The 26,219-nt window shown below is 56.1% G+C and overlaps 1 protein-coding gene across 2 annotated transcripts in view; it reads right to left on the bottom strand.

Moving 5' to 3' along the window:
- Positions 1-26,219, bottom strand: part of LOC116433533 (protein dachsous-like) — a 221,842-nt gene that overhangs the window by 148,233 nt on the left and 47,390 nt on the right. The window contains exon 1 of one of the 2 annotated variants that reach the window (XM_076370423.1): positions 9,902-10,229. The exons of the other annotated variant lie outside the window; for it this stretch is intronic. The gene's annotated coding sequence lies outside the window, so the exon portion shown is untranslated. Of the gene's footprint in view, positions 1-9,901; positions 10,230-26,219 lie in introns of those variants that run through there. 2 annotated transcript variants of the gene reach the window in all.

Raw genomic sequence — 26,219 nt, 5'->3', positions numbered from 1 at the left:
GGGTAAACCAACGACTAATGACTAATCGGGGTCGCCCCGTCCCAACGCCGCGCGATAGATCCCTCGATACCATTAAGCCGCATCGGGAACCTACTTACGCGCCGCGCTGCGACCAAGCGTTAATTACTCGACCGAACGGGCGCGCGAACCTTCCCTAAAATTCACGTCGGTGAGGGGGGGCGACGCGGGTCGAGATCGGTCCTCGTTTCCAGCAATGGGGTCCAGGTACGGACGTCTGGTTCGGTTGAGGCTACCTCTGGCTTCGTGGAAGCATCCCGTGTTATTAGAGCCGCAATCATAGAAATTATTATCCTCCTTCCGCCTCCCGGCCGTCCGGCCGACCTTCCTAGGTCTTCGTTTCGTTGTCGCGGCGTGACGTAACAACGTACCTTTCCCGAAGAATATTATCGCTAATTCGTGCTTCGGTTGTAACCCTCGTTAACGACCGGCCGGCCAACTCGGAGGACGCTGACTGGAATTATTGCGTAGCACAGATATCGGCGAGGGCCTCTCGATTCGTTCGGCCGAGTCGTTAAACGTCCGGATCCGAGCGTCGCTAGTAGGACCGCGACCTTCGGAACAATCGCGGAACGCCCCTCGTCGCCCGTCGTTTCCGTTCTCCGCGTCGAAATCGACGGTACACCGCGAGTTTCGAAATTTTCGCGGGCGTGGGGCCGTTCGTCCCGAGCGGCGCGGCACGGCGTCCAAGTTCTGGTTCAAGGTTCGCAAGATATTCGACGGAAGAAAGAGAAACAGGGCGAAAGAGGTCTCGAGGTCGTTTCTGGGCGTGGTAGCATCCACCTTTACATCTCCGGTGTTCGTATACCTCTCCGGTCGGGCCTCTTCTCTCTATAACCGTCTTTTCCTTCGTATCCTGCTCGTCCCGGCGGACAGCGGCGTTGCGCGCGCGCGCGCGCGTGCACGCGGGTTCGCAGAGGGTTTCGGTTCTTCGGGCCATTTATTTTTTCCAGCGGCCCAGCCTCCAGGGCTGTCCAAACGACGGCCTGACGGCTGTGGAAGGAAGAGGCCTGGCCTATTGTTTTAGCCGGGTACGCTTAAATTGAAGCCCCGAGCGATCCACGGTCCCTGCCGCGAAGAAAAAACCGCCGTGTCCACGTGCTTTAACTTGTAGGCGGTTGTTACGTGCCCCGTCTTCTTACGTGGCCGAACTTTTTACGAGAAACAAACCTTGCGAGGATGGTTTGCGCGAGATACGAGAGGAGTCGTCGTCCTTTCGTACATCTTCCCCGGACCGTGGCCCTCGCATACACGTTTCGCCGGTTCCATCGTTTCTTTCGCGGACTTCCTCCCAACCGGAAAGACATACCGTGACCGTTTCGCCTAATCGTTTCCGAGGAACGTCGACGCGATCAAACCTGTCGTTTCCGAAACGGAACGATCGGTCGGCGGGTCGCGAGGTTACGAGTTCCCGGCTCCTTTCCGCGCCTCGCTCTTCTCCTCGTCCGGCTTTCGCCGCCTCCTGCCTCCGACGTTCCGTGCCGCACGACGATCGAAGAATGGTCCGAACAAAAAATTGCGAGTACCATCGGCCCATCGTGCCTCTCTTCGTTCGCGTCGGGGAAGGTTGAAACGAGAGAGCACGCACCTGGACGAACCATCGCCGCGTTCGAAGCGAACCGGCGCGGCGGAGGAAGAGAAGTGTAACGACGAGGACGCCGGAATGGAAGGGAAAGGATAGGAAAGGAAACGAAAGGGAAGGGAAGGAAGGAGGAAAGGTAGAACGAAGGGAAGGAACGTCGAAGAGAGACGGCGAACCCGCTGCCTCTGAGCAGCAAACAAAAACTCTAATCGAACTTTCCGAAGCTCTCCGGTGCTCTTGTTGGACCTTTTATCACTCCGGCCTTAGGGTACCGTCCGAACGCTTATTTATACATACACAGCTGTGCGCGAGTATGCGTTTCGCCTCTTGGTTATTAAAGAATGGGCGTCCCCGGCAACAATATTTATTTATTATTTTCCACGACCCCTCCGCCCATAAGGGATCACCGGCCGTCTCCTTCTTCCCCGTGTCCGAACGGAGCAACGGGTCGACGACGAAAACGTACCGCGTGGTAGGTAAATTCGCGTCTCGCCACGCTCGCGACGGGTTTACCGTTCCGGGCCGTTTTCTACCGATTATCTTCGGTATCTCCAGGAAACCTCTGCGGAGATTTGCCAAGCCGATCAACCGTTCTCCAGGCACACCGTCCACGTGTACGGACACGACGTTGCCTCGAAACGTTCGAGCCGCCTCGCCGATAAGTGGCACCGATTTAACGCGTTTCGCTGTTCATTGGCCGCCGCAATACCCGATCATTTCACTCGGGACCTTATTAGTTGATAATGACGCGTACATTTGCCCCCCGATGCCGGCCAGGTGTTCTCGTTAAACGTTCCGTGCGAAAGTCGCGGTAATCGTTAGACCTTTTCGGGACTCGCGGATACTTTACGAGCTATCTATCGATCAACGGAGACCGAAAGGACCGTCGAACACGGGCCGAACGGAACCCTCGTCGCGTTCGCCGCGACAGACGTCGAGAATCGAATCGCACCGACCCGCGCGCTCCGAAAGAGCGCGATGGTAGGCGAGTGTTTGCTCGCCGCGAAGCGAAGCTCGAGAAGTACCAATCGTAGGCGCGCCGTGCGGGTAGCACCAACGTAAATCGAGCAAGACGTAAAGAGGGTCCGGCGTATGGAACAGTACGAACGCGGGAAGATATGTAAATGGACAGCGCAATTTGTCCTCGACGCGCACAGTTGGCCGCTTAGAGTACGTCTCGGGCACGCACCGGCAAAACGTTTCCGTGACGGTATTTAGTGTTTATACTTGGCTCGCCGGGTTCCACCGAGTTCCGCCAGGTTCCGCCAGCCTCCGCAATGACAGAAATTGTATGCTAATTAGGGGTAAGAGTGGCATGCTGCGCCAAAGTGGCTAGGCTCGGTGCCCTTAGACCGCTCTCGTGCTCCTTGTCCGCCTCTTCTTCATCCCAGCCGTACCGTCGTCGTCCGCGTCGACTTTCCTTACACGAACGCGCATTATATTTATCGTGTTGAACGGGCAGCACGCCGCCGGCCGCATTCATACTCTCCTCTCTCCGTACCTACCTCGACGATACATCCTCTCCCGGAGAGGTCTATCCGCAAGAACTGGTACCGGCTGCCGCGCGGAAAAACGCGGAACCGTTTAACGTAGAAGTCAGAAGTTGCCTACCGCCGGAGCCGTCGAGACTCCGTCGGAGCGGTCGGGTATCGAAATCCATTGGATCGAAAACGGAATCCAACGGCGAACGCTCGCGGATCGATCCCCGCGCGCGGGCGCTGTTCGAGGTGAAATCGGGTTCCCGGCGGCGCACGAGCCGCGCCATCGCGCGTCGGCCTGCGGTGTACGGTGCCGACCTCGCAGTATTCGCGTAATGACTCGTCGAAGCTCTCGTGTGCACCATCCACGAACGAGAAGAGAAACTTCAGACGCCCAAGTGGCGGATGATGAACGACGAGACCGAGACGGAGAACGGCGTCGAACGGAGACCGACTACGTTGATTGGTTACAAGCAGAGGCTCTCACCAACAGCTGCCACCTAGACTAATATCGTCTGCTAACGGCAAGGTGTACCGAGAGAGGCGGTTTAGAGGCTCTATCTGGTCGTGCATCGGGTATCCTCGATGCCTGCCACTTCTCAACGGCGCAGCGGCGGCGCGGCGCGGCGCGGCTGGCTCGCGGGAACGGCGACGCGGAGTTCGCGTCGATCGGTGCGTCTTCGAATCGATGGAACTCGAAACGGACACGCGTTCCGCGAGCGATTCGTCGCCGGCCCGATAACTTTCTCCGTTGAAGCGGCGCATTCTCGATTCGATCTCGCGCCGCGAGCAACAAATAATCCTTGACGGCGCGCTAATCGGCAACATTCGACCCGTGCATTTCTCGAGGTCGAGTTCCAGACGAAGGAGAGCGATCGTTAGGCCGAACCGCTTCACCGTCGAATAAATTAGCATGACTAGCTAGGACGGAAGGTAATCTACGACACGAGGGGCGCTAGTCTCGTCACGAAAAGAGGAGCACCGGGGCGACGGTGATGAAGCAGAAGACGAGGAGAGCAGAGAAGATGGACCGCCAGCGTGCTGACCTTCTGCTTGACCCGAGACGCCTCCGCAACGACGACCCTAACCATCGTCGTGGTGGTTACGGTCGCGATCGCAGCCCGAGGAGCCGCTCCCGGATTTATTTAATTAGTCCTCGAGGTACTACCGTGCCTCGTCAACGTGTCCGTCCGACTGTGATTCTCTCTCCTTTCGTCCGGCCTTCTTTTCTTCATTCCTCCCTTCTCGTCTCTTTCTTCCTCCTCTCGTCCCTCCTCTTTACTGCTCTCCTCTTCTCTTCCCGTCTCCTCGTTCCTCTACCCTTCTCTTCTCGTCCTCTACGCCCGTTTCCTCCTCTTCCCTTCCGTCCCGATTCGTTCGCTCTCCTACAAGATCCGCGCGTCCTTACGCCCGCGACACGACTCGAGTTCTCCTCCCCCCCAGCCACTCGCGGACCAACACGCTCTCACCCTCCCGGTCCGCGGCACGTAAGTAGCTAGGCCGTGCACGTTTGCACCACGTACACGTATTCGTACGCGAGTGCGAGCGTGCTGGTATACCGATGCTAATTAAACGAAACACAGACCCTAGATATTTATCCCACGCTTGGCGACGTCCTGCTGCCCTCCGTCGCGCCCCCACCTCCTCCGCCAACCCGTTCCACCTTGATATTCTTTCTCGGACCGCGAGTCACGAGTCGAATGAATACGTCTATAAATGGTGACCCAGTGTGTGTGCGCCGAGAAAACGCGGCCCGAGTTTTCGTTTTCGACCACCGGCTCTAATAGTCGCGCCACCCCGGCTCCTCGCGCCACGTTCTATTTGATGTATGTGGCCCGGAGTGGAACGCGCGCACGCCTAAGAACTGGAACGCGAGCGCGCGTCAGCATTATTAATGGAAATTACCGAACCGACCATTACACAGACTCGAATAGCCGCGCTATCGTTCCCGTTATAAATGTTCCCAACTCTATTGTATCGCCTCGTCCGGGATACGTTTACCCGTCGAGCAGTATTTCTCTTCCTCTCCCCTCCCCTTTCCCCTTTTCTTTCTCTTCGTTTTCTCTCTTCGCAGTCCCGAGTACGACTAATGCTAACTATGTTAAGGGCCGGACGAGAATGTTCCTCGTTACTCGGCTGCCCCTCCCCTTCGCCGTAATCGGGATATAAATCTCGATTACCGAGAGCACGGGAGCGCACCGACTCCCTTACTCCACATATTTCGGCGCAGGAACAAAGTTTTCTCCCGCATAATGCGCGACACCGGGACGTTTATTTACCGCGCCGGCCGACTTTCGACGCTAATATCCCACGGTGTTGCCGGTAACCATCCCTGCTCCGGTATAATTCACCCGAATGCCGAACCGCGCTCGCATCTGCTCCCGGTTACAAGTGTTTTCGCGCTTTGCCAGTCGCCGAAACAACGAATCTCCCCTCCTCCTTCGCTGGTCTCCCAGCATTTTCGGTCGATTTTCGAAAGATCGATAGCCTCGTCGCGTCTCTTTCATGTTCATTCGCGGCTTCGAGCACGCGACGACCGATTACCGCATTGTATCGTTATTCTCATATTAACCGACGATAATGCAACACGTTGGTAGCAGACGCTAATGTTTTCTGGTACGCTCCGTTCACCGAGCGGGCCCGAGTTCGTGGCCCGAGAAACGATGTTGCATTCATCAAGCCAGATGATTTGAAAAATCTCAAGGACCCTCCTTTCTTTGGGTCTTTAGCACTGTGACGTCCATGATTTATTGAGTAATATTCACCGGCGTATTGGCCAGCGAAAAAAGGCGCGTAACGTTAATCTGAATAATGAGCCTCCGGCATCAAGCGCCGACCGCCACCTTTTCATTGCTATCGATAAATAATGTCCAACCCCCCTTCCTGGCTCTCCCTTCCTCGCCCGTTCTCCTCCCTGACACTCTCTTTCTCTCGTTGGTTCCTTCCCCCTTATCCACGAGCCTTCCGTCTTCGAATCGATTTTTCGTTCGCCGTTTATACCGATTCACTTAGGCGCACCTATCATTCCCTTTCGCTTCCTCGATCGAAAAAAAGCGGAATACATTTCTGCGAAAACAAACGCGGCTCTTGTTTTTGTCCAGCGAGATTCGTCCGGACGTATTCGAAATACGCGGTGAATTTAAACCTCGTCTCGGAATTAGGACGAACCGACCGAAATTCGAAGTAACGGTTCGGAGATAGCATCGGTGTCAGTTTCCGTCTGGTTTTTCTCGAGTTTACGATCCGGTCGACACAGGAATCCAATTTAAACGATACAATGATCCGCGGCAGACCCGTTTTTCGTTTGCATAATGTATCCCGCGCCAATCGGGACGAGTCGATCGGAATCGAAATAACAATCGAACCTGTCGATGACAACTAGCGCCGCAGGGAATGCCAGAGAAAGAGCGAGAAAGACAGAGAGAGAGACAGTAGGAGAGACCGAATAGAGAAGAAGAGGAGGAAGAAGGTGAATTTGACTTTCCGAGGATGTTGTTTCTTCTACCGCGCTATCTACTACGATCTGGCTAATAGGTACAAGCCGATCGCCGCAAGAACCAAGGCTGTTCTTAATAAATGGAAATTCCGGCCGATTCCGGTAGCCGACTTATGCAGAAATAGGCGTGACCGAAGAAGTCGCGTCCGCCGGTTCCACGCTCTCCCCGTACCCCGTAATTTAAATCCGTTGAACGCGACGCGTCAGTATTGTACCATTCCGTTGTCCCGCGTCTCGCGGCCCTCTATCCGAACGCGAATCTCCATCGATAGCGAGCTCAATTTCAGGCCGTGTTCGACTAGCACGGAAATCGATGGGTCACGGACCGAGGTGGGAGGATCGGGGAGCGGTCTCTCAAAGATACCTATCCTTATCCACCAGAGGCAAATAGGTGGAATAGGTTTCGTTGAATCGGTCGAGATCCGGAGGACTGCTAATAAATGGAAATGCGATTCGCGGGTTCCCGATAGAGCGATAAACCCGTGCCGGGTCCGGACGACGTAACGACGAATGGAGTTATACGGTGCAACGGCAATTCCACCCTCGCCGGGACGGAACGGAGGGGGAGGTAAGGCGAACGCGTTTGCTACTCCGCGAGGAAGCCCTAACGTCTAAAAGGCAAGAACAGGAGGGACAGAGAGTAGGGAAGAGGCGGACGAAGAAGAAGCGAACGAGGAAGAACAAGGGGAGAGGGCGAAGGAAGAACGGAGAGGTTGCGAAGGATGTAGGAAAGGGCAAGGATGTGTGGCTCCTCGGATTGTGCTCCTGATGCCGCCACCTCGCCTCCTTTTCTTCTCTCTGTTGCTCGACGGGAACAGAAGTAGCAGCGGCAGACTGGAGGGAGGAGGGGCGCATTGTGTGTTTCCGAGAACGGTGCGCTTATCGGTGGATCTGTCGCGGTAATGAGGTATCAGCCAGCAGCAAATAAACGAATGAACGTAAAGAGGATGAGGTGGCGGCGGCGGCGGCGGGTGCGGCTGTAGTACTGGTGGTGGCGGCGGTGGTGGTGGTGGTGGTGGTGGTGGTGAAGGCGAAGGTGGCAGTTGAAGCGGTGGCGGTGGCGAGTGAGACAAAAGACGAAAGGGAAAGAGACGGAGGAAGAAGGAAGAGATGGGCGGAGTGTCTCTTTGGCTAAACACAACGAGAGAAGCCAGCCAGGCAACCAGGCAGCCAGGCAGCCGGGCAGTCAGGCAGCCAGCCAGCCAGCTAGCCAACCAGCCAGCCAGGCAACCGGGCAGCCAGCAGCTCTGGGTCCTGCCGATACAATGCTTCGATTAAACATTCGCTGCCTAAATAATCAGGCGCGCTTCGACCCGGTGAAAGAGAAAGAAAGAAGGACAAAAGAAGACGAACCTTCCTCCTGGAGGTACTCCGCGCTCCAGAGGAAGGAGAAAGAAGAGACGATTCCGGTTCCGACCGAGTGGGAATGGAACACGTTCCTCGCCGTTCCTCGTTTTCGATCCGCGCCAGATCCTCCCTACCTCCCTCCCGCCTCCCAGCCGGCCACGATCAACGTTTCTCTTCGTCTTTGCCATACGCTGCGCCGGCTCTCGCGCCTTCCTTTCCCTATCCTCCCGCTCCTCCCCCGTTTCTCGGGTCTACCTTCTTTCGCGTCCTCCCTCGCCACCCTTACCGTAAGTGTATATACGTATTATGCAAAGCGGGTAACCGTAGGTGGCCTAGGGAGCCGGACGCGCGCCATGTAATTAATACCGATGCTCTCGTTCTTTCTTCCTCCCTCCGACCCGTTTCTCTTCTCCTCCACCTTCCTCGCCTCGTTCTACTTCACCACTGTTTCTTTTAGTCCCTTCTACCGATCATTCGCTTTATCGGTCGTCCATGCGCTGCTCCTCTAGCCTCGATCCCAATGTTTCCAACGTATAACGCGCACCCGAGTGACAGGGGTCACAGCGAATATGAAGCTACAACCCCCGGTGCTTGTACGCGATTCGCGCGGATAACGATCTCGAGGATTCGGCGAGGGAACAGAGGAAATTCCGCGATAGGATCTTTTTAGGATTTCCCCCCCGGACCGGTTCGACGTTCTCGCCATGATGAAGTTTGCATGGAAACGAAAAGTATCCTTGAGCGAACGGGAAACGGTACAACCTCTGCGAGGATAGATAATCGTCTAGGAAAACGTGCGACGGCGAACTGGGGTTTCTGTCCCCGAGGATTGAGTTATCTGTAGGTGAAAATCAAGCGGTAGCGCGTGCCACCACTAAATAATTCGTCGCCGGAGACCGACGGTAGCCCTTCTGGCCGAGGTTCTAACGGGACCCCGGGGACAGGCTGGAATTTTCAATGAACTGCGACCATCGACACCCACGCCCCTGCGTTCCCCCGAGCGAGCTCCGGCATAAGCGATACCCGCACGAGCCGGTTGCGGCCTCCGGAAGATCGGCGAACGTGTGATATTTGCGTCTCGCTCATCCGAGCGAGGGAGCGAGGAAAAACGAAAGCGTTAGATGCGAATCGGGCCGTATCCCCTAACGGACTGTGAAACAACGTGAACAACGGCCAAGGGAGAAGAAAGCTTTGTCGTCCCTTCCACGAAACGTAGTTTTTCCGGTGAAAAGGCTAAAGGATTTTACGAGGCGACACCGCGTTGGTATGTGCTATCGTCGATTCCAATCGTCCCGCGTAGCTAGGCGTCGCGTTGAAATTCCTACGATGGCCGGGCAAGATGTCCGGCGAAAGAGGAGTACGAAGAACGATGGGAGAAACGACGGAATAGCTTGTACCTATCCGAGCAGAACCCGCGATACTTCTTTATCGAGCCGCGCGCCCTTCCCCCGCGAGCCAGAACGGACCGTGCTACGCGAAAAAGCTAATCCACCGTTCGACATCGCGAAACGCAATCGTTTCTTCGATTAACACGATCGCAATTCTATCGATCGCGGGCACGATCGTTGTTCCTCGGTATATACATATACCGCGCGCCGCACCGTCCGGCTTCATTAATTAACGCAATTTGTTCTCCCTTCGGAGAACGAGCCACGGCAACGAGCGCCGCTACGAGCGCGCCGCCGCCAAATAAAACGTTAACGATACGAGGATTCTCCTGGCTCAACGTATAAAAGGACGTCGTTAGGACGCTTTCAAAGACTAATCGCACTCGACGCGGTCGCGGGACTCTCTTCGCTAGCGGAGTTCGAATAATTTCAAAACTCCCGCCAATTTATCACGCGAACAGTTCTGCGCAGGTTTCCAACTTTCCCTTCTGCGCAGGGTTCGAACTTTCGCTTCTGCGCAGGTGAAACGCGCGAGAACGATAGCCAAGGATGGGTACGAAGAAAAATTTGTTGGAAAGACATTGATGCATACCTCAGACTGATGCGAAGGGATTGTCTGGAAGTTCTATAGCATCAGTTCCATGGATTCCCAGTGTGACCAGTTGCAGTCTCTCGAAATCCGTTCACCAGGTACTCGAAACATTCAGGTTAACCCCATGTCTATGCTACGCGTGGTCACACTTTTTTTCGGTCGCGCATACACGGCTTTCTAGGACTTGCCACTTCACGCAAACGTTCACGCGAGTCAAACATCTTATCCGCTTTCCCGACACGAGCTCGAAACTTCAATCACGCGACACCGATAACAACTTTTTCGCCCGATCCGAGGAACGCGGCGCGCTTTCCCCGCTCCGCGCACGGCCATGTTGGTCTACTGGTCACGTGACGCAGCCGCGGGAACGCAGCGTCGCTATAACTCGTTCGAACGGTGTTTCAATATTTCCGGTTGTTTCTCTTGTGAAATATTGAAACTGTTTAAAAATATTGTTTCCTTGGCAATCTTTGTATACGGCAGTGTCTCCCGAATGTATTTAATGGAAGTTACAAACAAATATATGAAAAATTAAGGGACGAAAGCTATTTGGTGAAGAAGTTGACTTGCGCAGTGGACTCACGTGATCGACATAGCTGCGCGCGCAGGGGGGAGGCAGTCCGCGTTCTTCAATTAAACGGTCATGTTGGTGTCGCGCAACAAATGTTCCGAACTAGTTTTGAGAAATGCTGTAAGAAATTTGGTTCGAGCAAATATATGTATCACGGTGAAAGTTCCGGGAGACGGTGAGTGACCGATAAACGCATGAAACATGTCTGCACGCTTTGAGAATGCGGTTCAAAGAGAAAATTAGACTGGCGCGTGAACGAGCACAGCGGGCGGGAGGGTGATCAGCGAGAGGAAACATCTTCGAGACGTTGGAACAGAGGATCCAGAATATTCCTGCGAACCGGTGGAAGGTAAATATCTATACGTTCTATATAATTGCATAAAGATTCATTTCGTCGTTGACAAACACTTCGCCTACATACACGCGCTCGTCACCGATTCCTCTCTAACCTTATTCTTTTCGTCCGCTCACAAACATGGCGGCATCGCGTAAACGAACATTGCACATATTACAAGTATCTATATCTTCACGTTAACGAATACTTTAACTAATTATTGTAAGAATCTTAAGCGATCTTGAGATTCGAAACGGTATTTATTTATGAATAACAAGGAAAACTGAAACTATACAGTGTAACGTTACCTGGGGACTTTACAGTAATCACATTCGAGCTTGCCAATGGACAAGGGTACGCGGTAACAGGAATGTCCTGCGTGACCTTGAAACCGACATATTGATATTGAATCCGAGGAACTGTCAACCGTGATTTATCACTGGGAAAAGTAGAAATACTGTCCGAGGAATAATTAAAATTAAACCGCAACGCAAACGGACGTAACGCGAAAGCGAACGCTTCACGGTTATCTCCATGTGCGACGGCTGTCACGGCCGAACGAATGTTATTATGAGGCATACATGTGGACGCGATGGTCGTAGCAGAGTAACCGATACTCTACTCTCCCCGACGTACTCGATGCACTCGAGTTTATCGAGCTACAGTATCGCCTAGGCGGTAATCTTACCGGTCTCGTATGGAGACTACTATACTTTCCATTTAATCAGATTCGCGCAACTGGTCGATCCTGCTCTTCTTAGAAATTTAGACGGGATTCCCTTATCGGAGGATCTTATTGCAAACCTTCGACGATAGTATTTCTTTTAATAGGAAGGCGCGGCGAAGCAACCATTAATCGCGCACAGGTTCGGCTCGTCCCTGGAATCGCGAACGATAGACTCGTTTGGAACCCTTTCGCATAGTCGCCGACGCCGCCGCCGCCGGTGATATCCCTTTACCCCGGCCCCGGCCGGATGCACCGCGTTGCCGAAATTTACGAAGTCGGTGCACCGGAATACAGAGATTCTCCAGTTCTACCTGCAACGGACAAGAGAATCCGAGCGAAAGCGGCATTAGGATGCGCGGGCGTCCACGTATCCCGTTTCAAGATGGAGATAGCCGACTCTCGTCCCGTGGCATCGCTCCGAGGAGATGGCTAGACCTTCCCCGGGCACCGGCTCGTGGAACAAGGAGCCAGCCCTCTTCGCGGCCCTTGACGCGCACATTTATCACCCTCTATTGTTGCACGGCCAAACATCCGGCCTCGCAGGCCACGTAACCGAGGAGACGAGACCCCGTCCCCCACCACGTCCATCTGAAGCATCGAGATTCGCGGGAGCGGGTTAAACCTGCGATTTCCTTTCGGTCCGAGAGACTCGGGATGAGACTGTTCGGCTCGATCGTCGTCGATCTCATTGGGAACTGCCGAAAAGGGCACGACAGGGTCCGAGGCGATAACGAAGGCACTCGCGGAGGTGAACGCGTGTGGGAGGATCTCGTGTCACCGTGGGCAGCGAGCTTCTATTACGATGATTACCGCCCCGTTTACTCTCGTGGCCGGTGTAATCGGGGAAAATTGACTTCCTGGAAACGCAGTTCGCCCATCGGACGCTGCGACCGCCGATGGGCGGAGGAGTAAAGTCAGCTTTTAATAGTAATACCGGTTATAGCCCGGCCCTAAGTATCGCGTGTAATGTATTCGTCGAATAGTATTCCCGAGAGTTATTGCGGGTCCCGCGGTACGACTATGCGGCGGGCACGTTCGGCGTATCCCGATATCGTTGAATCGGGAGATTCCAGCCATCCCGTCCCGTGGTTCCCGCTTATCATCGTTTTCTTATCTTCGACGCAATGCCTTGTTTGCACATTGTTTTTCCCATTAACCTAGTCATTACACGTCGCTGCATTGTCTCCGGTACCCTGTAGTTTGCACGTACTCTATGATCGAAACTTTCCACGTAGGAAAGACTCGGCTCCGGCTCCGTCTCCGGCCGCGGTCGGGCTCTGCCCGAGCGCATCTAATTTTCTATTATGCTCCTTATCGGAGGAGAAGAACCCGAGGTGGGTTCTTTTCCGCGGCGGGGTCCGATCGTAGCCCGCACGAAAGCGTAAAAAGATGCAATCCGAACCACGATAATCACCACCCACTGCCGCCGCGGTGCGGCAACGTCGGGAATTTCCTTGTTCCGCTGACCGTTCGACGACAGCGAAAACATTCGTGACGCGTTAACCTTTCGTCGGCCGGCGAGTCCTTTCTCAGGATGTCGGCCGGTCCACCTTTAGAGATTCCCGCGATTCAGGAAGTTACCTCGGCCCGACCCTACCCCGAAAGGAACTGACAACGAACGTCAGGCGGAGAACGTCCGAGTCCACGCAAAGATAGCCGGGGATGTTAACGCGCGGGAGCTCGGAACCCGGATTTTTTTCGGCTGGAACGCGAAGAATCGCCTTATAAGTCCTCGCGGACTTACGAGAAGAAGAAAAAAACCGCGGGGGAAGAAAGACGAACGAAGACAGCAGAAACAGAAACAGCGGCCGCGATGCGGCGGCACGGCGCGGCGCGCAGGAGCAGCGGTAACCGCAGCACCGGCAGCACCGGCAGCAGCAGCAGCAGCAGCAGCAGCAGCGGCAGGAGCTGCAGCAGCAAAAGTTGCAGCAGCAGAAGAAGAAGAGGAAGAAAAAAAGGCGCGCGACAGTCGGAGCGGCGCGTCCGCCTGCCTCTCCGCACGACTCGTTTTCTCCGCGGTTCTCCTCGGTTGGTCCTTGTCGCTCTCGGTTCCCGATCGGCTGGTCCCGAAACGGTCGAATAAAAGGGAGGGTAGGGTTCGCCTCTCTCCGGCGGAGTGGTGAGCGCTCGGTGGTCGTAGAAAGAACGCCGGAAGAAGAAGAAAAAGGGGAGAAACGGAGAAAAAGAGAGAAAGAGGAAGGAGCCAGAGTTAGGCAGAAGCTGGACGGGAAAAGGGAACGAGAGGAAGAATCGAGACTGTTCGTGAATTCGCCGAAAGAGCGAAAGAGAGACGAGTGGGAGAGGAATCCTTCGGATCAGCGACGCGTTATTGTATCGATGCTCGTCCCGCGGCGCGATTTCGTTGCCGGGCACGAGCGGCGAGGGACAGGCCGCCCCGAGACGCTTCGTTTCATCTCGAAAACCAGCCAAAGATCCGAGATATCGGTTATCAATTAACAGACCGTACACGGAAGACCGAAACGCGTCGGTCTTTGACGATCGCTGGCCGGCCCTGGCTGCCGATAGTCGCAGGTTCCGAGGGACCGGCTTCGGTCAGGGTAATTTAGAGACTGACGTGGCTGTCGGGCCTTGCGGAGGGAACGAGCAACGCGAAGATAGAGGGAAGAAGAATGGGGGAGGTGGAACAGTGCGCGGCAGAGGAAAAAGGGGAGCACAGGAGGAATGGCGAGGACCTACGCGGGAAGACAGCTGAAAGGGGAAACGGGCCCCGGCAGCCGGACCGATCGCCGAAACAAATGCAAAGCGAAGAGACCAGCGGGCCGACGATCCGCGATCGAGGACCCTCTTTCTCGCTGCTCGCGGCACCGCCTTAAAGTATCTACTGCAACGTGGAGGGGGATGGAGCTGAACGAAGGCTTTTGCCAAGCTAAACGAACCAACTCCCGGTTACCGCTGCCTCTGCCCCTGCCCCTGGCCACGGCACTGCCACTGCTTCTGCCTCTGCCGGCTCTTGTCCCCCGATCTCACGGGGTGAGACAAAGATTGCTCTCAGGACCCCGCGGTACCCATAATTCTTTCAAAAGACCCAGCTCCGTAACTCCCAGGACCGATCATTGCGTTTCTTGTAAAGTGTCATCGGGAGCATGGGTTGTTACCGGATAAAGGGGCCGCGTCGGATCCAGCTCGACGTCGAGCCGAACCCTGCCTCGTCGATTTGCAACCGCGCTCGCCAGCCAGTCCCTGCTCCATCTAGCCCAATATCCGACCGCGTTCGATTTTCGGAAGCTTCTAACCGAACGCGCCCACCGAAATTACCCTCGTACGGACGGTCGAAGGCACAGATTCGTCTCGAGATTGTTTGACTCGTCAATTAGCGAGACGTTTCCTTTGCGTGTTTCGGACGAGTTTGTATCTCCGATCCCCGGACGGTTTTCGCCGTCACGACACCGGAATATTTGAGCAGCCCAGTCGACGAGGACGCGGAACGCGCTCCTACTTACTTACTTACGTACGTCCCCGATCGGCGATAGGTTGATCCGTATAAGCGGCGGAACGTGATTCCTTACCTGTAAACAAAAGGAACGGAACGGTTAGGTCTCGTTACGAATTTTGTGTTTGCGATAAATCTTTCAAATGCGGGCTACTAACGTGTAATTTACGAGCGGTAATAGAAAATCGCGATTTATAGGTCATGGAGACTTCCGCTGCGCGAGCGATATACCAGCTAGAATTAATCGCGTTATATTATAATTATTACGGTCATTAATCTACAATGGTATTTCAACGGCGAACTCGTTATGTAAATTGCGCGACGTTTGATCGCGGGAGAAGGTGTCTCGTAAAGAAGAGAGCTTGGCAGGTCGCTCCTACGGTGCACAGGCGAAACGAGAACGAATCATGGATCTCTAAATCGACCGCGCCGCGACACCGAACGAGAAACGGCGCGCAGCTTTTCGTCGAGTAATTTAAATAATTTTCGCGTAGATCGGCACAGCCTCCGAGCGCGGTAGAACGACGAATCCGATCAAGGTCGCAAATTTTAGATCGGTCCACGGTCGCGCCGAACCTTCCTCGTGGTCCTTTGAATGTCAAACGAAGACGCTCTCGAGCGGTATGCGCGCGACCAGCACGGAAACTGGTGGAATGGGCAGAGAAGAAAAGGATTTTTTCGTTGGTCGTTTCTAGTACTCTTCTGGCAACGATGCCCTCGTATATTCGCATCCGAAGTGGAACCATGAGCCGTGTATGCGGCGGTGTTCACGTGTGCGTGCGTGCGATCCCAGAAGGAGGTTGGCCCGTTAGCTGCCTCTGTGATGGTGATATTTACGGTCCGATAGAATCAGCCCCCGTACGACGTAGACGAGAGAACGAGAAGAAGCCTGACCGAAGGAAGAAGAGTGGTCGTCCCTTTCCTTCTGTATCGAACGAACGAGGGACCGGCTTTCGCGTTCGGTGCCCGAACCGTGTGTGTGCTCTGCGCTTTTTTTGCGGCTTCAATTTGAATTGAAAAAGGCTGTGGACACGAGGACAATAGGTTGCGCCGTCGCCGTCGCCGCTCCCGCTGCCGCCGCCGCCGCCGCCGCCGCCAGATCCTCTCTTTTCTCCGTGCCTCTCCCTTCCCTCGGGTCCTCCGCCGTCCCACTCTTTCATCTCTTTTTTTCCTTCGAGCCATCTTCTTCCGTTGTTTCGACGGCCACGTTAATAACGACGGCGACATCGACTAGAAAATAACCGAGGAGCCGCTGGACACCCCGTTCCCTCGGCTTTCGTAGCGAAATCTACAGCGACGACAGATCCTCGAGCCTAAATATCGCGTCACCGGCGAAACAATCGTCGTTCTCGCGTTCGCGAGTCTTCCTCGTCGCCGGTACTCTACTCACTCCTCTTTGTTTCCGCGATTATCTTCGTCGGTTGCAGCGGCCCTCTATCTTTTTTCCACTTGTTCTTCTCTCTACGGTTCGATTCGTTCTACGTCTTTTTCTTAGCCTCTCTCTATCTGGGGTCCTTTATCCGTTGGCTGCTGCCGGATCCCCCCGCGGACCGGGATCCTTCGTCCTCGTCCCGATCGCGTCCCCTCGCCGCTTCCCGTCTTGCTCGGCGAGAGCGCGCGCACGACGGCCGGGACAATCGCGCGGGGGCCTGCTCCCTCGGACGTAGAATCAGATATTACGTATGCACGGCTTAAACCGCAGAAAGCAACCTCACCCCGGCCATCTCTTTTTCTCTTCCAATTTCTTCTCGTTCCCCGTTCTTTCGTCCCGCGTCCCCAAGATCGTCCTCCCGCCCGCCCGCGCCATCCCCATCCCTCTTAACCTCTGCATTCGAAGAGAACGACCCGGCTTCTGAATACCATCGAGATGGTTCCGACCCTAGCCGGCCGACCGGATCGTCGATCTTTTCAATCTCGCCGTGCGAGGTTCCGTCCCTCTTTCCGACTTCCTCGAGAGGCAACGCTATTAGCCTCGAAATTGCCGCCAGGGCGATCTTAATCGCGCCAGCCGCCGAGAACGATAAAGTCGAGCACTGTTCGCGTGCCGCGGTTTCGTCTAGGCCGGCCGCTCTACGACCGATTTAGTCCTCCAGCTGCGAAATACGTCCGGCTCGCCAGTTCTCGATCAATTCGCTCGGTCGTTCCCTTTTTTCTCTCGTGCGACAACGATTCCGTCATCTTGGAATTCCGAGTGCCGATCTACAAATTAGACTCTGGTATCGCGGTGCTCGGGCTCGGCGTTCGCGTTGTTCCGGCGAACCGAGAAGCGAATCGGTCGAGCGGGCGTTCGATCTGGCTACGATCTCGCGTGCGAGTACTTAAAAGAAGGACATTTAACCGAGAAACCGAAGTAGTCGGTTACCGGTCTGTCTGACCGCCGTTGGAAACCGTTCACCGAGCACGGTGTTGGTCGATTTTATTGCTAATAGGAATCCAATGGTCTCTAGAGCACCGATGTAATTTCCTTCCCTTAACGATCTTCGTGCGTCCTTCTCTACCTCACGCATCGCGGATCTCGGGGCCTCGTTCCTCTCGTTCCGTCTCGTTCTCTCTCCGCACCCTAATCCGTATCTCGCACTGCCCCCTCCCTCGGTGTCGCAGCTTATATTTCACGAGTATTTTTCTCGGGACGCGCGCCTCGCCTCGCAACCCTCTCTGTTCGCCGCTCTCTCTCTCTCTCACACACACATACACACACTCTCTCTCACACACACTCTCTCTCCCTCTCTCTCTCACACACACACACTCTCTCTCTCACATACACACTCTCTCTCACACTCTCTCTCTCTCTCTCTCTCTCTCTCTCTCTCTCTCTCTCTCTCTCTTTCTCTCTCTTGCCGCGGCTGGTCTCCTCCTTCTCCTTTTTCCCTTCCACGAAGCGAGTTCGCGTGCAAAGTCGATGTACGTTTAAGCGTAGCACGAGAGGGAGGGGCGAGATGAAGCAGGGGGGAAAGGGGGAGAGAGCGAATTACCGATCGCGCCGCGGCGCGAAAGGTAGAAATCGGGAGGGGGAGATGAGCAAAAACGAATTTACGACTATCCGGTCGTTTTATCGACGCGCTAGGCCCTCCGCTGCTGGATGCTCGGCTGGCTGGCTCGCTGTCCAACTCTCATCTCTTCTTCCAGCCGGTGTTCGTGTTCGTGTTCGCGTTGGTATTCGTGTTCGTGCTCGTGTCCGTGTTCGCGTTCGTGTACGCGCCGCGTTCTTTTTCCGCGTAGACAGGAAAATAGCGGTCGGCTCTCCAGAAAATCCCGGTTCCGGTCAGACGGATTTTCGAGAAAGCCGAAAATCCAGCCGCTTTGAGGGGCCGAAACCGTCCGCTTGAAATTCCAGAATCGCGCGGCTCGATTACATGGAACTCGTGTAACGCGGCCATAGCGGCGACCGCGGCGGTATTAAAATTCCGCGAAGCTCCCCGATTGTTTCGGAGATGGCCGCCGTGTTACCATGCGGCGTACGGCACACGTATCGCCGGCGGGGAGTAGAACGGAGCGAGCGGAGATAGGACGGATACGAAGAAGAAAAGAGCCACGTCCGGTAGTAACGACTCGCTAGGAACTTCCGCCCGCGCGCTCTTTTCGAGAGCCGGCCCGAAAGAGGAGGAGGACTCGACCGGGGACCGAGTTCCGTGTCGTTCGCGGGCACGATCTCACCCGTCCCCTCTTTCTCCAGCGGTCACTCGATGCGAGTCGTAAAAAGGGTACCGCGCCGCGGTACTCTGTATACATCCTCGTGCGTACGGCGTTCCCGAGTCGCATACGAATCGCTTCATTTCTTTACCCGCTGAAGGCCGGCTGCATTTCTAATTCCGGGTTTGCCGCGATCTTTTCGAAAGACCGTAAAAAATGTTACGAAACTGCGCGCCGCGGCGAAAGCACGCGCGGGACGGCGTGCCTCGTGTTCATTCATCGATCGTGTCCGGCCCCGTCCCGTCCCGTCCCGTCTCGTCCCGTCTCGTCCCGTCTCGTCCCGACCGATACAACCGCCGGGATTCGACCGGTTGCGCCCCTTCCAGAATCGCAGCGCTGGAATCCTCGCTGTCAAATTAAGACGCGCTCCGTAATATGTAAATCGTCACGGTGACTATAAGCAATGCGCGCTGGGATCGTTAATCATGCCCGAACTCTACGGGTTGCTATTAACGTCCGGAGCAACGAGAGACTCGATCGGTAAAAGAATCGTGGTCCTAGGACGACCCGTAATTTATAGTCCCGCCGAAAACGTTCGACGGGTCGCTGTCACCGTCGGTGAACGGGACCGATCGATTTCGATTTCGACGTTGTATCGAACTCTCGGTTTAGTTCTAATTCCAGGGAAACGCCGTTCGAGCATTAAACCGGCGGGATCGGGTTCGGTGAACACACACCGGTGCAAATAATTCCGGAGAGCGAGGCGCGCCGACGAAATTAGCCCCGAACTGGTAGTGGTGGCGAACCGAGAGGATGGTGGTCGTGACGTTCGAGGACGGTATTGGTGGCGGTGCGATGCGTACAACAGCCTAATGGTTGTGTGCCGGCCGAACACGCTTTTGTCGTGGAACGAGCGACGCTCGGACGAGCGGATGGACGAGCGAACGGAGGAACCAAGGAAGAACGTACGAACGAACGAGCGACCACGACGACGCAACGCGAGCGAAGACGGTGGTCGTGCCGGTTACACATGCGAACGAGGATCGCGTGCTTCGAGTCTGAAAACAGAAGCGACTCGCCGAGACTGACGGCGAGCCACGGTAAAAGAGTTTCAGCCAGAGAGGGAATATAGGCTAGGCCGAGGGCACACGGGACAAGAGGGAATCCAGTCCAGCTGGTAGGAGTGCGCCTGGAGACGAACCGAACCGTACCAAAGAAACCGTGCCTCGAGCCTCGCCTAATCAACGTCTAGCTAGTTCTTGGATCTTCGCGATCTAAGCGATCCCGTGCGAAGCGTGCTCGGGATATAAGTGTCCGTAATTTCACTGAGCAACACGACCAAGCCCCTCCGATAATTTCGAGCGTACCATCCGAATGCCGCAGGCGCGCGACGGATATGGATTATCGGATGTGTCGCGACTCGAAGCCACGGAATAAAAAGGCGAATCGAATGGTGTGGCAGGCACCGTACGAATCCGAGTTGGAACGCTTTCGTGACGGACATTGAGCGAAATCGAAATTCCCTGGTGCCGAGGCACGAAAGGACGGACGGCCGGGACGGAAAGGCATGGCACGATGCAGGTCGGTCGAAGCGTAGCAAATCGGATGGAAGTTTCGGCGATCCTGCGGGCGCGTTGGTCCGGCAAAACGGCGCGGATGCGTGCTTAAGGACAGAGCATGAACGGTTGCAACCCGACACCTGATAAATTCGATATCAACGGGCCGCCCGCGCCCAGACCCAGACCCGGGCCCGGGTCCGGGCCCGAACCAGGCCCGAGCCGAGGCTCGAGCCCGCATTTAGATCGGACCCCTTCCCCTTCGCCTCGTCTCTTTCCGTTTCGCCTCCGCGATCTCTTTCCTTTGTCCACCTTCTTTTCCATCGAATCCAACCTCTCGTTCCATGGCTTCGTCCTCGTTCTCCTTCTCGTTCCCTCTGTCGCGCCGGGGAACAGGCCCGAAAGAGAAAAAGGAGGAAGGGATCGATCGAGAGGGAAGAGGCACGAAGTCCAGGACGATCGGTCTTGCCGTCTTTATCCGACGTTGCGAGCCGGCAGGCGGCGACGCGCGGGTTCCCCTTTTTAACAGGCGAGTCGGCCGCGAGCGTCGCGTTTGGCTGAAATTTCACCGCTGTTTGCTCCTTCTCCCTCTCGCCGGCGACGCGAGCTACAGCCCCCACAGCGAACACGAGCAACTCGACCGATTCGAGGCGGTAACTGCGGAAATTCGCGGCCGAACGGACGAACGACACCGACGAAACGATCCTAGACGCGCGAACCGTTCGCGGAGCGAACAGTTTATCGCGCGGTTGCGAGCTCGACGATGCGAGCAATCTGGGAATACCTCGGATCCTTCGATCGCGACGCGGAAAGGTTCAATTTTCGGCATGGCACCGGTTGCATTCCGCGGCTGATTCGCGCGTCTTCGCGAGTTCCTCCGTTCCCCGCGAGACGAGAAAAAAGGCGGACGGAATTTAAGGGACGCGCGCAACGGTTCCCGCCGGGGGTGACGCGGGAGAATGGAAGGGAGGGACGGCCTGCGAGAATAACGACAGCGAACAGCATCGATCCCGCGAGGATCCCGAGCGCGTCCACCAATAATGTTTCGTTCTTGGCATTCGGCCGGTGCATCAAGATCGGCCATCCGGCTAAATAATCGGATACGGCCGTCCGAAAATCCCTCTTGCGGTGGTGGAAGAGCACCGTCGAACGGTCGGCGGACCGCGAAGACGAACAACAGCCGGAGACGACTGCGGATTCTGGCCAAGTCGAATTCCGGGGGAAGAGTGGTCGGTGAAACGCGAGTCCGCGGATTGTCGGGCCGAAACAGGCCCGGCAAATAAACGCGTACGAGTCGCGCGGAATGCAATCCGCTTTATGTACACGCGATTGATCGCGGAATCGTTCGTTCCGCGCAGCGAGGCGAAGCGGTCGTGAATATCGGTGGAAGAGAAAGACGAAGGGGAGGAAGACTGGACATGGGAATCGAATACCTCGAATCCGCGTTAATTTACTTTCGCCAATTGGAAAGGGGCGAGGGCCGGAGAGGAGCGCCGGGCGAGAGGAGAAGAATAAGAGGAAGGCATCCTTTCGGAGTCGCGGGCATGCTTTATCGAGTCTATACGATCTCCGCGGGCCGGTAAAGTAAATAAGAGGGCTCGCGTCCCTCACGAACTTAACCTAAACCGCTAACCCCGCGACGCCGCGCGGAAGAGGGGACAGATCGTGGGAGGTGGGAGAACCTCTGGAAAAAAAGGGGAGATTCCGGTAATAAACGCGCGTGGGCGAGCATCGACGAATTTTACAGTAATTCCCGACTCTTTATCCGGCAGATACCAATTTAAATTCTTTTAAGGTACTGCTCGTACCTCTTCTTTCTCCGCGTCTCGTCTCGTCTCGTCTCGTCTCGTCTCGTCTCGTCTCGTCTCGTCTCTTCGAGTCGCTCGCAGAGGAACCGGTACTCTGCGAGAAACGGGGAATCGGTTCCCGCGAATTCGTGAACGCCATCGAGGAAGCGACACCATCGGAACAACGAACCGTTGGGAGCGTTCGCCGTCTCCGTCATCGATCTCCGGCGTGGCGGCGGGATCGCCGGGCTGTCGGTGAATCCTCGGGACGTCGGAAGGATGAGTCCGCCGCGACTCGCGACAATATTAAATAAATAGCTTGACGGCTCGAGACACGGCGGGCCTCACGGCGGGCCCCACGGCGGTGGAGTTATACCGACGGGCACGGTGCGCGGTAAACACCGCCACAGGACGGAGGCAACGAGAGAGAAAAGGAAGCGAAACGCGAGGGGGTGAGACCAGTTGAGAAATGACAACACGATCGCCGACACCTCCCCTGCATCTCGCCGGCTGTCTTCCCGTCTCCCTTTCTCCGGCGGTTTCTCGGTTCGACTCGGTTCCCCGGCCGATCCTCTCGGCGCCGATTCACCGCCACCTCCGCCTTCCTCCAACGTGGACGCGCATCCTCCATCGTCCGCAACGTTACGTGCACGAGCCTCGTACAGCTTATTACGAGCTATAGGAGAGGTGTTCTCGCGGCGAGCCACGCCACTTACCGGGATTGTTTAGCGGCGTTTACGCGTCGATTGCTGACAGGGGGGTCGTTCTCCGGGTACCGTATTATGCATTCGTACGCGGTCGACTCTCTAGCCTTCTCCCATTCCGGAATTGCGACTTTGCCGCGCGCTTCTCGGCCCCTACTCACCGCCGCCGTCCTTTCCACTTTCCTTTTTCCACGTACGAGCCACCGCCTCCCTCCGACGCGGCAAGAAGCGCCGGCTCCGCTGCGTGCCGCGCGCTCCAACGAGGAATAGAAACGAGAGAACGCGCGCGAGCAGACCCGTTCCCTCTCTGTCCGCCTGTACGTAGTCGGATGTATATACATTCGTTCGTTCCTTCGTCCGTTTCGTTCGTTCCTACGTTCGTTCGTTCGTTCGTTCGTTCGTTCGTTCTATGGGAACACGGAACGCGAGATAGCTGCTATTCCGCGACACCCGGATGCGGACAGCCGCACGAGTTGCTGCTCGCCTCTCGATCTCTCATCCGATAGAGATCTTCGATACTGGCTAGCCGCTTACATCGGGATACGATACGGCGCGCCTTAAACGGTCAGCTCGAGCCGCGATTCTTCTTCTTTGCACCGAAATAAGCCAACCGCGATCACCGCCACCTTTCCCAACGAGCCACCATTTCCGAATCGGTTTCACGCGACCGCGTTAAAAACCGCTGGAATCGGAATTCCTCGCCGATCAACCATTCCGCGGTTAAACGGCGCCGAGCGGACTCGCGTCGGCCGGTGTCCCGATTGCGATCGATCGCGACGACCTCGTCGAACTCCGCGGGATCGCGCGATTAACGTTCCGCGCTAATTGCACGCCGCCAGTCCTACGACGAGGGTTTCCGACGGCGAAAGTTCGAGGATCGGTTGAGAAACCCTGCCGCTTCGAGGAGGGCATCCACAAAGACTCGCGAAGAACGAGGGAGAAGCAGGGAAAGACCGAAGAAAAGAGGATTGGATGAAGAGGAGGTGGGCCTACGCAGCCTCCTGCGAAGTAATATGCTCTCGCCGCATGAGGTCCTCCCTTCCTCCTGGGTTCGCTCACCCTCCAGGCTGCACGGAACCCTTTTCAGAGCCTGGCCTGCGCGTCCCTCCTCCACGCCAGCCTCTACTCCACAGTTGATCAATGTTTTAATTGCCGTTAATGATTCGGAGATATCTCTCACGCGTCTAAAAGCGAAGAAAGACCAAGCTCGTGATGAAACGAGGAACAGAGAACGGGAGGAATCGAGGAAGAAAGTACGGACGCAGAGGAAACCCTTTTACCGTCCACCAGCGGCATCCCTCCGTTCCTTTCGAGTTTTCTCGACCACTTCCATGTCTACAGCCTCGTCGTCGCGTTCACCTTTTCTCGAGATTCTTCATGATTTTCGATCGGTACGAGACTAACATGTCCGTCGAATAGATCTTCGACTAAAATGTCCTCGACTACTTTTCTTAAACGTGCTCGGTTCCGGCGTCGATCGAATCGGATGTCCGGCGCGTTCGTTCCACGACAGCGCGAAACAAGAGAAAAGGTCCGTTGAATCGAGTACCCGCTTCTCTCGATTTACCAGGACTGGGTGCGCACGTGGCGGAGCAGAAGAACGCGGCGGGTGGCTGGCCGAAAGAAGGAGGACCGGAGAAGCGAGGGGAACGAGAGGCCCGGGCGAAACGAGGAGGTATATGAAATAGTAACTGTCAGCGTGTAGGCCAAAGTTGATGGCACATTGTCGTATTAAGCCGGGGGTAATTTGTCTGGCCTTCTTTCAACCACCCACACCCGGGAACGAGAGGCGGCCGTTCGACGACCTCTGCTGGCCTTCGATTCGACAACGTCGTGCCACGCCACTTCGTGGACCTACACGTCCGGGTGTTCCGTCCACGCGGTACGACCGCCTCATCAGGTCGGCCGAACGGTCCGTCCAGCCGGCCGATCAGCGGAAAACTAAAAAGCAACAGGAGAATAAGAAGATTGCGCGGGCAAACGACACGGCGACGCTCGGGTCACACCTTTATTGCAGGACCGGCTATATAATCGAGCCGCCCGGGTGACGGAGAACCGATAACGCAATGCGTAAATTCACGAGGAAGCGGCTCTACGTCGCGTCGCTATCTCTCGATGGTAAGTGCGCCCGGCAAAAATGAGTTTACTCCGGCCGAGCTTCTTCAGCTGTCGACAACCTCGCGGGAACTTTCGTCTCGCGTTTCCCCGGGAAAGAAAGAAAGTCCTGGCGCGCTTCGCGGCGGGAAGAACCGTTCATGTTCGGCGTCTAAACGACGCTCGGTTGCATTCCGTTTCGTGGGAAGGCGAGCGTGCCTCTTATTCTTCGCATACCATGCCCCGTTCTTCGCGGACCCGCCGTTTCCTATTCATTAAGTCGGCACGCATTTCCTGGATCTCGCAGCAGGGACAACGCGGAACGACGGCGGAGAGTCGCGTGCGTGTCGGATCGCCAGCCCAGCAAGCGAATTCGCATGTTCGAGCCGTGAACTCTGAGCAAACCGCACTTGTCGCGACGACGTCGACGCAGTGACACGCCTGGCGAGATCGAGCCTTGATCGATTCGATCCGTCATTCGATTGAATACCTGCGAACGTTGGCTATTCCACGAATTTACTGGTCGGACGGGTTACTCCCGGATCGTCGCTCGTCTCTCGGAGCTCGGCAGGTAATCCATGACTCGTGCAACAAAGTTCGCCCGACCGAACACGCGCGACAGCGGCGAACAGCCGTGGAAGAGGGTGGAATCGGAATTTTAAGCGGCGCGACGCGCGACGGGGAGAGATTACGTCCGAGACCACCTAGACCCGTCGCAGATCATCGCCGCGGGAGAAACTAAACTAGCCGTCCCGTGACATTGCCAGGATTCATCGGACGTCGCGAGAGATTGGCAATAACTGCGATCGCGTGCAAGCATCTTCGGTAAGGAGCGAGGGAGAGGACGCTCGGCGCAGCGGCGGCGCGACCGGGAATACCCTGCGAGAGGACGAAAAAAGAGAGCCGGCCGGCCGGCCGGCCGGCGGCCGGCGGGGAGGGACGGAGAAAATACGAGCGAAAGAGGATGGGTGACGCGGTCTACGGCGGGGTAAGCCGAGTCGCGCATCGCTTACGCACGCGCGTGTATATGCAAACGCGCCACATGGGGCGACGAGACAGCCGACAGAGTACACGGCCACGGGGAAGAAAAAGAAGAGGGGGCTCGATGGGGCTGGGAGGCCGCCGGGAGGGAAAGGACGAACGAGCCGGGAGAAGCTGGAAGAAGCCGAAGCGAGGGAACAAGGGTGTAGGTACTTCTGATTCTAATTACCTCGAGTTACGAGCGGACAATCGGCTGATCCGGCGAGGTCCGCGGGGGTTTCCTTGCCAGGACGCCGCGCACCGTAACTTCGCTCCCCGTTGCTTATAGACCGCGTAGCTCCGTAATGGTCCAGCCGGCCGATACACCGTGCTCGCGATACGGTTACGGGGTGAACGAGCAGGACGCCCGGCCAGACGCGTCCGCGGACAACCCGGACGCCCCCTCTTCCCCCCGCGAAACCAATTAGGTCGGAAGAACGCGTG

This window comes from Nomia melanderi, chromosome 9, assembly GCF_051020985.1.
Source record: "Nomia melanderi isolate GNS246 chromosome 9, iyNomMela1, whole genome shotgun sequence".
Lineage (NCBI taxonomy): Eukaryota > Metazoa > Arthropoda > Insecta > Hymenoptera > Halictidae > Nomia > Nomia melanderi.
Note: the sequence above shows the minus strand (reverse complement) of the source record. Positions and strands in the feature narration are given on the sequence as shown.